Genomic DNA, 8,825 nt, shown 5'->3' with positions numbered 1-8,825 from the left:
TGCTGACTGGAGTGGTAACGCAGTTGAGTAAAATGTATATTTAAAATTTGATGCAAAAAGTGAATCACTTTTTAACGATTGTTTTTATTTGATTTCAATCATTATAGCATTATATGAAAGGTACATAAAGGGAATTAATTTCAAATTGGCTTTATTGCCATGGAAACAAATTGAGATGACAAAACAACCCAAACAACACATGGAAACATCTCAAATACATTTCAAGTGTTATATTACCAGTGTTTTAGCAATGTGCAAATAGTTGTAGTACGAATAGTATGTAAATAAATAAACAAATAAATATACGTGGTATTTACAATGTTGTTTGTGTTCCACTGGAAGTGGACAGTGGTGGAAAAAGTACTAGAAAATGACTAGTAAAAGTGAAAGTCACCCAGTAAAATACTAACTTGAGTAAAAGTCTAGTATAAAGTCTAGTATTTGGTTTTAAATATACTTAAGAATCAAAAGTAAAAAATATAAATCATTTAAAATTCCTTATATTAAACAAACCAGATGGCCCCATCTTTATTTTAATTAACGATAGCCAGGCGGCTAGCCAGGAGCACACTCCAACACTCAGACATAATTTACCAACAAAGCATTTGTGTTTAGTGAGTCTGTCAGATCAGAGGCAGTAGGGACGAACATGTGACATGATGAAAGATGTTTCAAGTTTTCAAGTCAGAACCCATCACTACCAACACACAGTGTGAGGTAGCTATACAATTATATTTTTAGTAACGGAGTGTTTTCCAGACGAGGGTGGAATAGATGGCTAACAGTAGCTAGCTTACGTTAGCTAAGGTCAGTCAAAGATAGAATGAACAAAAACATGTTTACTCTGCTGAAGGTAGCTACCAGTCTAGCAGTGACTACCAGTACAGTGGCGTAAGTGAAGAGTTTAATACAGAACCAGCCAGGCTAGCAAGCGAATTTACCCAGCCAGGCTAGCAAGCGAATTTACCCAGCCAGGCTAGCAAGCTAACTTGCCCAGCCAGGCTGGCAAGCTAACTTTACCCAGCCAGGCTGGCAAGCTAACTTTACCCAGCCAGGCTGGCAAGCTAATTTACCCAGCAAGGCTAGCAAGCTAACTTACCCAGCAAGGCTAGCAAGCTAACCACCCAGCTAAGCTAGCTAGCTTACCCAGCTAGGCTAGCAAGCTAACCAATGTTACGAATCTTCTGTTTTGTTGTGAAGGGAAAAATAATCTAAGCTTAGGTTTTCTGGCTCTCTTTTATTTGGTTGGTTGGGTTTTGAATAAGACTCTACCAACCTTGCACAACTCATATATTCATTGTTTTTTGTGACAATTGCTGAAGCTCAGTTTTGATTGGGAATCATTGATGGAATAGATGGCTTACCATCTGTTAGGTTCTAATTTTTCAGAGTAAATAACTCACGGACACTAGAAGCTTAAGCAAGTTTAATTCTTCCCAAAGGGTCGTTACAGCTGTAATTCAGACAACAACATGTTTCCACCATCACCAGTATATACACACCACTTGGGACACTCCTCTCCAATCCTTACATCTTATCCCCTTCAGGATCTGACCTGACCTCCTGACTTCGACCCCTCTTTCGCCTAATCCACAGATGTCCATCCGCTTACCCTATAGCAATCCTGTGATCTCCTCCAGTCCATCCAACACATTCCACAGCCATTACTCAGCTAGGCTAGCATCTGTCTTTCTACAGAGAACCATTAACCTCTGACATACAAACCCAGTCTCTCATCCACTCCTTTATTTACTTACGCGTATAACAATGTTCCAAGTTTACCCAGGGGGAAAGGGTTAGGGTCCCAAGGTTAGGGTCCCAGGGTCAGGGTTTCCAGGGTTAGGTCCCAGGATCAGGGTTCCAGGGTCAGAGTCCCAGGGAAAGGGGTTAGGGTCCCAGGGTCAGAGTCCCAGGGTCAGGGAAAGGGGTTAGGGTCCCAGGTCGAGTCCCAGGGTTAGGGTCCCGGCGAAAGGGTTCAGGGTCCCAGGGTTAGAGTCCCAGGGTCAGAGTTCCAGGGTTAGGGTCCCAGGGTCAGAGTTCCAGGGTTAGGGTCCCAGGGTCAGAGTCCCAGGGAAAGGGGTTAGGGTCCCAGGGTCGAGTCCCAGGGTTAGGGTCCCAGGGTTTTCCAGGGTTAGGGTCCGAAGGGTCAGGGTCCCAGGGTTTATAGAAATGAGTTTTCTTAGCTTACTCTGTTTCTGAAGAGGATGGAAATGATGGTTGATTTGGAAAAATGGAGTATACTCTCAGCCAATCAGCCAATCAGCAGCCAATCAGCCATCAGCCAAAGGTAATCAGGATGCTTTCATACCTACTTTTCCAAAATGAACTTGCTCAGGCTTTTGGAGAGCAACGTCAATGAAACCTGGAGTCGAGGCTACATGATATTAAATAATACATTTTTCTGTTTATATGCAGCAATATCTGGAATGTGAAAACTTCTAGGGTCTCCAACTACACCAAAACATCACATGTATTGTCCTGATGCTCCATCTATAACATTTTCTATAAAATGTTCCACCATTTACAAAATTAAAATTGTGATCATTTGACATTAGATCAATCAAAAGTGGTAGGATTTTTAAATACAGGTTGAACACACACACACACACTACCACATCAAAAGTTATCACAAATAGATCATTCCACACTCTGTTCTACTACCCAGGTCTGGTGTTGGAGATCATTCTACACTCTGTGGCTCTTGCCTTGTGTTTTGCCAGGGAGTCTGATCGAAGAAAACCCTTCCCACACTGATCACAGCTATAAGGCTTCTCTCCTGTATGTTTTCTCTGGTGTCTTCTCAGGCCACTTGAGGCAGAAAAGCTAATTCCACAGTCAAGGCAGTGGTAAGGTTTCTCACCTGTGTGTATTCGTTTATGAATAGATAGGGTTGTGGAGAGAGAAAAACTATCCCCACATACATCACAGCTATACGGTTTCTCTCCGGTATGTTTAGACTGGTGTGTTTTCAGGCCGCTGAAGGTAATATAGCTCATTCCACAGTCGGAGCAGTGAAATGGTTTCTCCCTAGTGTGGATTCGTTTGTGAGTAGCCAGGGCTGTCCGGGCAGCAAAAGTCTTCTCAGTGTGTACTCTCTGGTGTGATATCATTCCACCTGAGGTTGTAAAACTCATCCCACAGTCAGAGCAGATGTATGGTTTCTCTCCAGTGTGGATTCTCTGATGTGATATCAGTCTACATGAGGTAGTAAACCCATCCACTTAATCTGAGCAGTGGTACGGTTTCTCTCCAGTGTGGGTTCTCTGGTGTAATTGCATTCCGACTGAGGAAGTAAACCTCCTCCCACAGTCTGAGCAGTGGTATACTTTCTCTCCGGTGTGGAACCTCTGGTGTTTTTAAAGAGCTGATGAATATTTGTAACCTTTCCCACAGTCAGAGCAGCAGTGAGTTTTCGTTTTGGGTCTCTGCTGGTGTTTCTTGAGGTGTGCTGATGCGGAGAGACTCTCCTCTGCCTCGTCAGCATCATGATGTTGTTGAGGCTCCCCAGAGGATCCACGGTTGTCACGCGTCTCTCCTGTGTGAACGACAGAGTCAGACGGTTAACTCGTGACCTTCAAAAAACATGAAAGAGTCTTTAGGCACCGCTGTTAAACTCCAGTCGTACAGTAGCATAACTGTCTTATTGCTAAAGATATTAGATCCAACATGGAGGATAAGTGTCTTACTACTAGGGATATTAGATCCAACATGGAGGATAAGTGTCTTACTACTAGATATATTAGATCCAACATGGAGGATAACTGTCTTACTACTAGAGATATTAGATCCAACATGGAGGATAAGTGTCTTACTACTAGGGATATTAGATCCAACATGGAGGATAAGTGTCTAATTACTAAAGATATTAGATCCAACATGGAGGATAACTGTCTTATTGCTAAAGATATTAGATCCAACATGGAGGATAAGTGCCTTACTACTAGATATATTAGATCCAACATGGAGGATAACTGTCTTACTACTAGAGATATTAGATCCCACATGGAGGATAACTGACTTATTGCTAAAGATATTAGATCCAACATGGAGGATAAGTGTCTTACTACTAGATATATTAGATCCAACATGGAGGATAACTGTCTTACTACTAGAGATATTAGATCCAACATGGAGGATAAGTGTCTTACTACTAGAGATATTAGATCCAACATGGAGGATAACTGTCTTATTGCTAAAGATATTAGATCCAACATGGAGGATAAGTGTCTTATTGCTAAAGATATTTGATCCAACATGAAGGATAACCGTCTTATTACTAGAGATATTAGATCCAACATGGAGCACGACATAAGTGTCTTCACCAGCATAGGGAACGAGACACCAAAATATTCTGGACATTCCTTGCATCAGAGTGGTCATTCTGTTGCTGATTAAATCTTGGATAGGAATCTGCAGCTGAAACGATAAAGCGTCTTGCTAATAAACTGAAGAATGGGGGTGGAGAAATGTATACAACAGGTGAGTCTAATCCTGAATGCTGATTGGTTAAAACCGCATTCCAGCTGGTGTCTATTCCACAAGTTACCACCGGCTAAATCTACAACATTAAAATGAAAATGTACTTTGTTTCATCTGACTGCACAATCCACTGTCTCATCAGCCCAGCCAGGCAATTTATAACCTTTATCTCCACTATAAAAAGCATCTAGACATTATCTCACATTTACATTTAAGTCATTTAGCAGACGCTCTTATCCAGAGCGACTTACTCACGTCTTTTAGACTAACATTTAGTTTTCAACAATGGAGATTTGTATAAACCTTGCTGTCTGTCTCTCTGACATTTGCAACATTGTTTGTGTAGGGGTCTGGACGAGAGAGAGAGTCAGGTAGCGTTTCTCATCCAGTCGAAATCATGAATCAGCTGGCATCATATATAGCATGGTCAACTATGGCTAACTGAAGCTGGAAAGACTGCAAACAAAATGCACTTCGTTTCGTTTGACCTTTTCAATTTACATTTCCGTAATATTTCTATTCCAGGCGAAATCGTGCCTCATCTCATTGTTATGGATTTATCTAAATAAATGTTACTAGAAAACAGCTTAAACAAATGCAGCTACTTTGCTGTGATTCTGCATGGCTGTACTGTTTGACGTGACTGTAAATTAGCCGCAGTTGGATTGATAGCAAGCGAGGGATAAGAACGTTACCAGTCAGTATGGCAATGGAACATTTAGAACGAACGACTGAGTCGCGTCTATATAGAACAAGAAGAACGAACGACTGGTTCGCGTCTATCGATATAGAACAAAAATAGCTAGCAACCCTAGATTTGTATCTGGACCTTATAATTGTGGAAGGATGAAATAGTATGAATAAATTAATCAAAATTACGTTTTTAATGAAAATATGTCAATCATTATTTGAATATGTTGGTAACGCGTTGTATAAACCTGATAATTCCAATTGAAGCGGTGTTTTGTTGGATATATTGGCACGGTTTGCCTGGCCCATACGAACAACACCCGTGCCAATATACAACAAACACCAGCTTCGTGGGCATTATCACTTAAGTAACCGCTCTCAAATTCATAGACAGACCTATGGATGCAAACCATCCATGATATCAACATTATAGCTTTAACTATGTTGAGGCAATACAGTGTTCGTTTACATTTAATTAGTTTACAGAGTAAACAAAGCTTCTATTTGGGGTTTCTGATGGGTTATGACAGTTGAACTAAAGCTCATGAGGCATTCATAGTGTGCGCTACTGTTAGGACAATACTTACTGGTGTTAATCAGTTCTCCAATCTCCTCTTCCTCCTCCAATATGACAGTTATCTCTCCTTCCTCCTTCATTACAAAAACGGTATCCTCCTCTTTCTCTTCCTCCTCCACCTTACCATCCTCCTCCATTTTCACTCGGAACGCTTCTTCCTCTTCTTTCACTGAAATGTCCATCTCTTCTTCCTCTTCTTTTACACTAACATCATCCTCCTCTTTCTCTTCTTCCTCTTCTTTTACACTAACATCCTCCTCCTCTTTCACTCTGAACGTCTTCCTCTTCTTTCACTGAAACGTCTTCCTCTTCTTGTTTCACTGTAACAGCCTCCTCTTCCTCCTCCTCTTTCACTTCTTTAACAGAAGAGTAGTTTAGTGACCTCATGGTCGGAGATGTTAGCTAGCTATGCTAGTGCTAACTTAACCAGCCAGCTAGCTGACCAAAAACAACAACGTAAATATTACATTAATTGTGACAACGAACTAGATGACATAAATGTGTCCAAACACCGTGGCTAATATACCAGAAAGCGTCAAGAGGGCTTTAATGTTTCAGCTATTTTTGGTTTCCGAGATGGCTGACTAGCTGTTGTTGCGTAAAAAAAAAGAAGAGTTCCGTCCACTAAATAACACGTCACAGTCAGCAGCCATCTGCTGACTGGAGTGGGTAATGCAGTTGAGGGAAACATTTTATTTTATTTAGATGCAAAAAGTGAATACCTTTTAACGATTTGTTTAAAAAATATATCTATATATTTAAATGATAATATTATAACATTATATGAAACGTATATAAAGGGAACCATGCATTGATTAATGCAAATACAAAGTGATGATTTGAAACATTTAGGCTGAGTCAATCAGAATCTGCTTGATGTCATCGTCCATTTCTCTCTCTCTCAATTCAATTAAATTCAAGGGGCTTTATTGGCATGGGTAACATGTGTTAACATTGCCAAAGCAAGTAAGGTAGATAATATATAAAAAGTGAAATAAACAATACAAATTAACAGTAGACATCACACATACAGCAGTTTCAAAACAATAAAGACATTACAAATGTCATATTATATATATATACAGTGTTTTTACAATGTACAAATGGTAAAGGACACAAGATAAAATAAATAAGCATAGATATGGGTTGTATTTACAATGGTGCGTGTTCTTCACTGGTTGCCCTTTTCTCGTGGCAACAGGTCACAAATCTTGCTGCTCTGATGGCACACTGTGGAATTTCACCCAGTAGATATGGGAGTTTTTCAAAATTGGATTTGTTTTCGAATTCTTTGTGGATCTGTGTAATCTGGAGGGAAATATGTCTCTCTATTATGGTCATACATTGGGCAGGAGGTTAGGAAGTGCAGCTCAGTTTCCACCTCATTTTGTGGGCAGTGAGCATAGCCTGTCTTCTCTTGAGAGCCATGTCTGCCTACGGCGGCCTTTCTCAATAGCAAGGCTATGCTCGCTGAGTCTGTACATAGTCAAAGCTTTCCTTAATTTTGGGTCGGTCACAGTGGTCAGGTATTCTGCCGCTGTGTACTCTCTGTGTAGGGCCAAATAGCCTTCTAGTTTGCTCTGTTTTTTTGTTAATTCTTTCCAATGTGTCAAGTAATTATCTTTTGTTTTCTCATGATTTGGTTGGGTCTAATTGTGCTGCTGTCATGGGGCTCTGTAGGGTGTGTTTGTGAACAGAGCCCCAGGACCAGCTGTTTAGGGACTCTTCTCAGGTTCATCTCTCTGTAGGTGATGGCTTTGTTGTGGAAGGTTTGGGAATCGCTTCCTTTTAGGTGGTTATAGAATTTAACAGCTCTTTTCTGGATTTTGATAATTAGTGGGTATCGGCCTAATTCTGCTCTGCATGCATTATTTGGTGTTCTACGTTGTACACGGAGGATATTTTTGCAGAATTCTGCGTGCAGAGTCTCAATTTGGTGTTTGTCCCATTTTGTGAAGTCTTGGTTGGTGAGCGGACCCCAGACCTCGCAACCATAAAGGGCAATGGGCTCTATGACTGATTCAAGTTGTTTTTTTAGCCAAATCCTAATTGGTATGTTGAAATTTACGTTCCTTTTGATGGCATAGAATGCCCTTCTTGCCTTGTCTCTCAGATCGTTCACAGCTTTGTGGAAGTTACCTGTGGCGCTGATGTTTAGGCCAAGGTATGTATAGTTTTTTGTGTGCTCTAGGGCAACAGTGTCTAGATGGAATTTGTATTTGTGGTCCTGGTGACTGGACCTTTTTTGGAACACCATTATTTTGGTCTTACTGAGATTTACTGTCAGGGCCCAGGTCTGACAGAATCTGTGCATAAGATCTAGGTGCTGCTGTAGGCCCTCCTTGGTTGGTGACAGAAGCACCAGATCATCAGCAAACAGCAGACATTTGACTTCAGATTCTAGTAGGGTGAGGCCGGGTGCTGCAGACTTTTCTAGTGCCCGCGCCAGTTCGTTGATATATATGTTGAAGAGGGTGGGGCTTAAGCTGCATCCCTGTCTCAACCCACGACCCTGTGTGAAGAAATGTGTGTGTTTTTTGCCAATTTTAACCGCACACTTGTTGTTTGTGTACATGGATTTTATGATGTCGTATGTTTTACCCCCAACACCACTTTCCATCAGTTTTATAGCAGACCCTCATGCCAAATTGGGTCGAAGGCTTTTTTGAAATCAACAAAGCATGAAAGACTTTGCCTTTGTTTTGGTTTTTGTTTGGTTGTCAATTAAGGTGTGCAGGGTGAATACATGGTCTGTTGTACGGTAATTTGGTAAAAGCCAATTTGACATTGCTCAGTTCATTGTTTTCATTGAGGAAGTGTACGAGTCTGCTGTTAATGATAATGCAGAGGTTACTGTTGACGCATATTCCACAGTAGTTATTGGGGTCAAATTTGTCTCCATTTTTGTGGATTGGGGTGATCAGTCCTTGGTTCCAAATATTGGGGAAGATGCCAGAGCTAAGGATCATGTTAAAGTTTTAGTATAGCCAATTGGAATTTATTGTCTGTATATTTGATCATTTCATTGAGGATACCATCAACACCACAGGCCTTTTTGGGTTGCAGGGTTTTTATTTTG

Source organism: Oncorhynchus masou, chromosome 5 (assembly GCF_036934945.1).
Source record: "Oncorhynchus masou masou isolate Uvic2021 chromosome 5, UVic_Omas_1.1, whole genome shotgun sequence".
Lineage (NCBI taxonomy): Eukaryota > Metazoa > Chordata > Actinopteri > Salmoniformes > Salmonidae > Oncorhynchus > Oncorhynchus masou.
The sequence above is the reverse complement of the archived record's forward strand: the minus strand, read 5'-3'. Positions refer to the sequence as shown.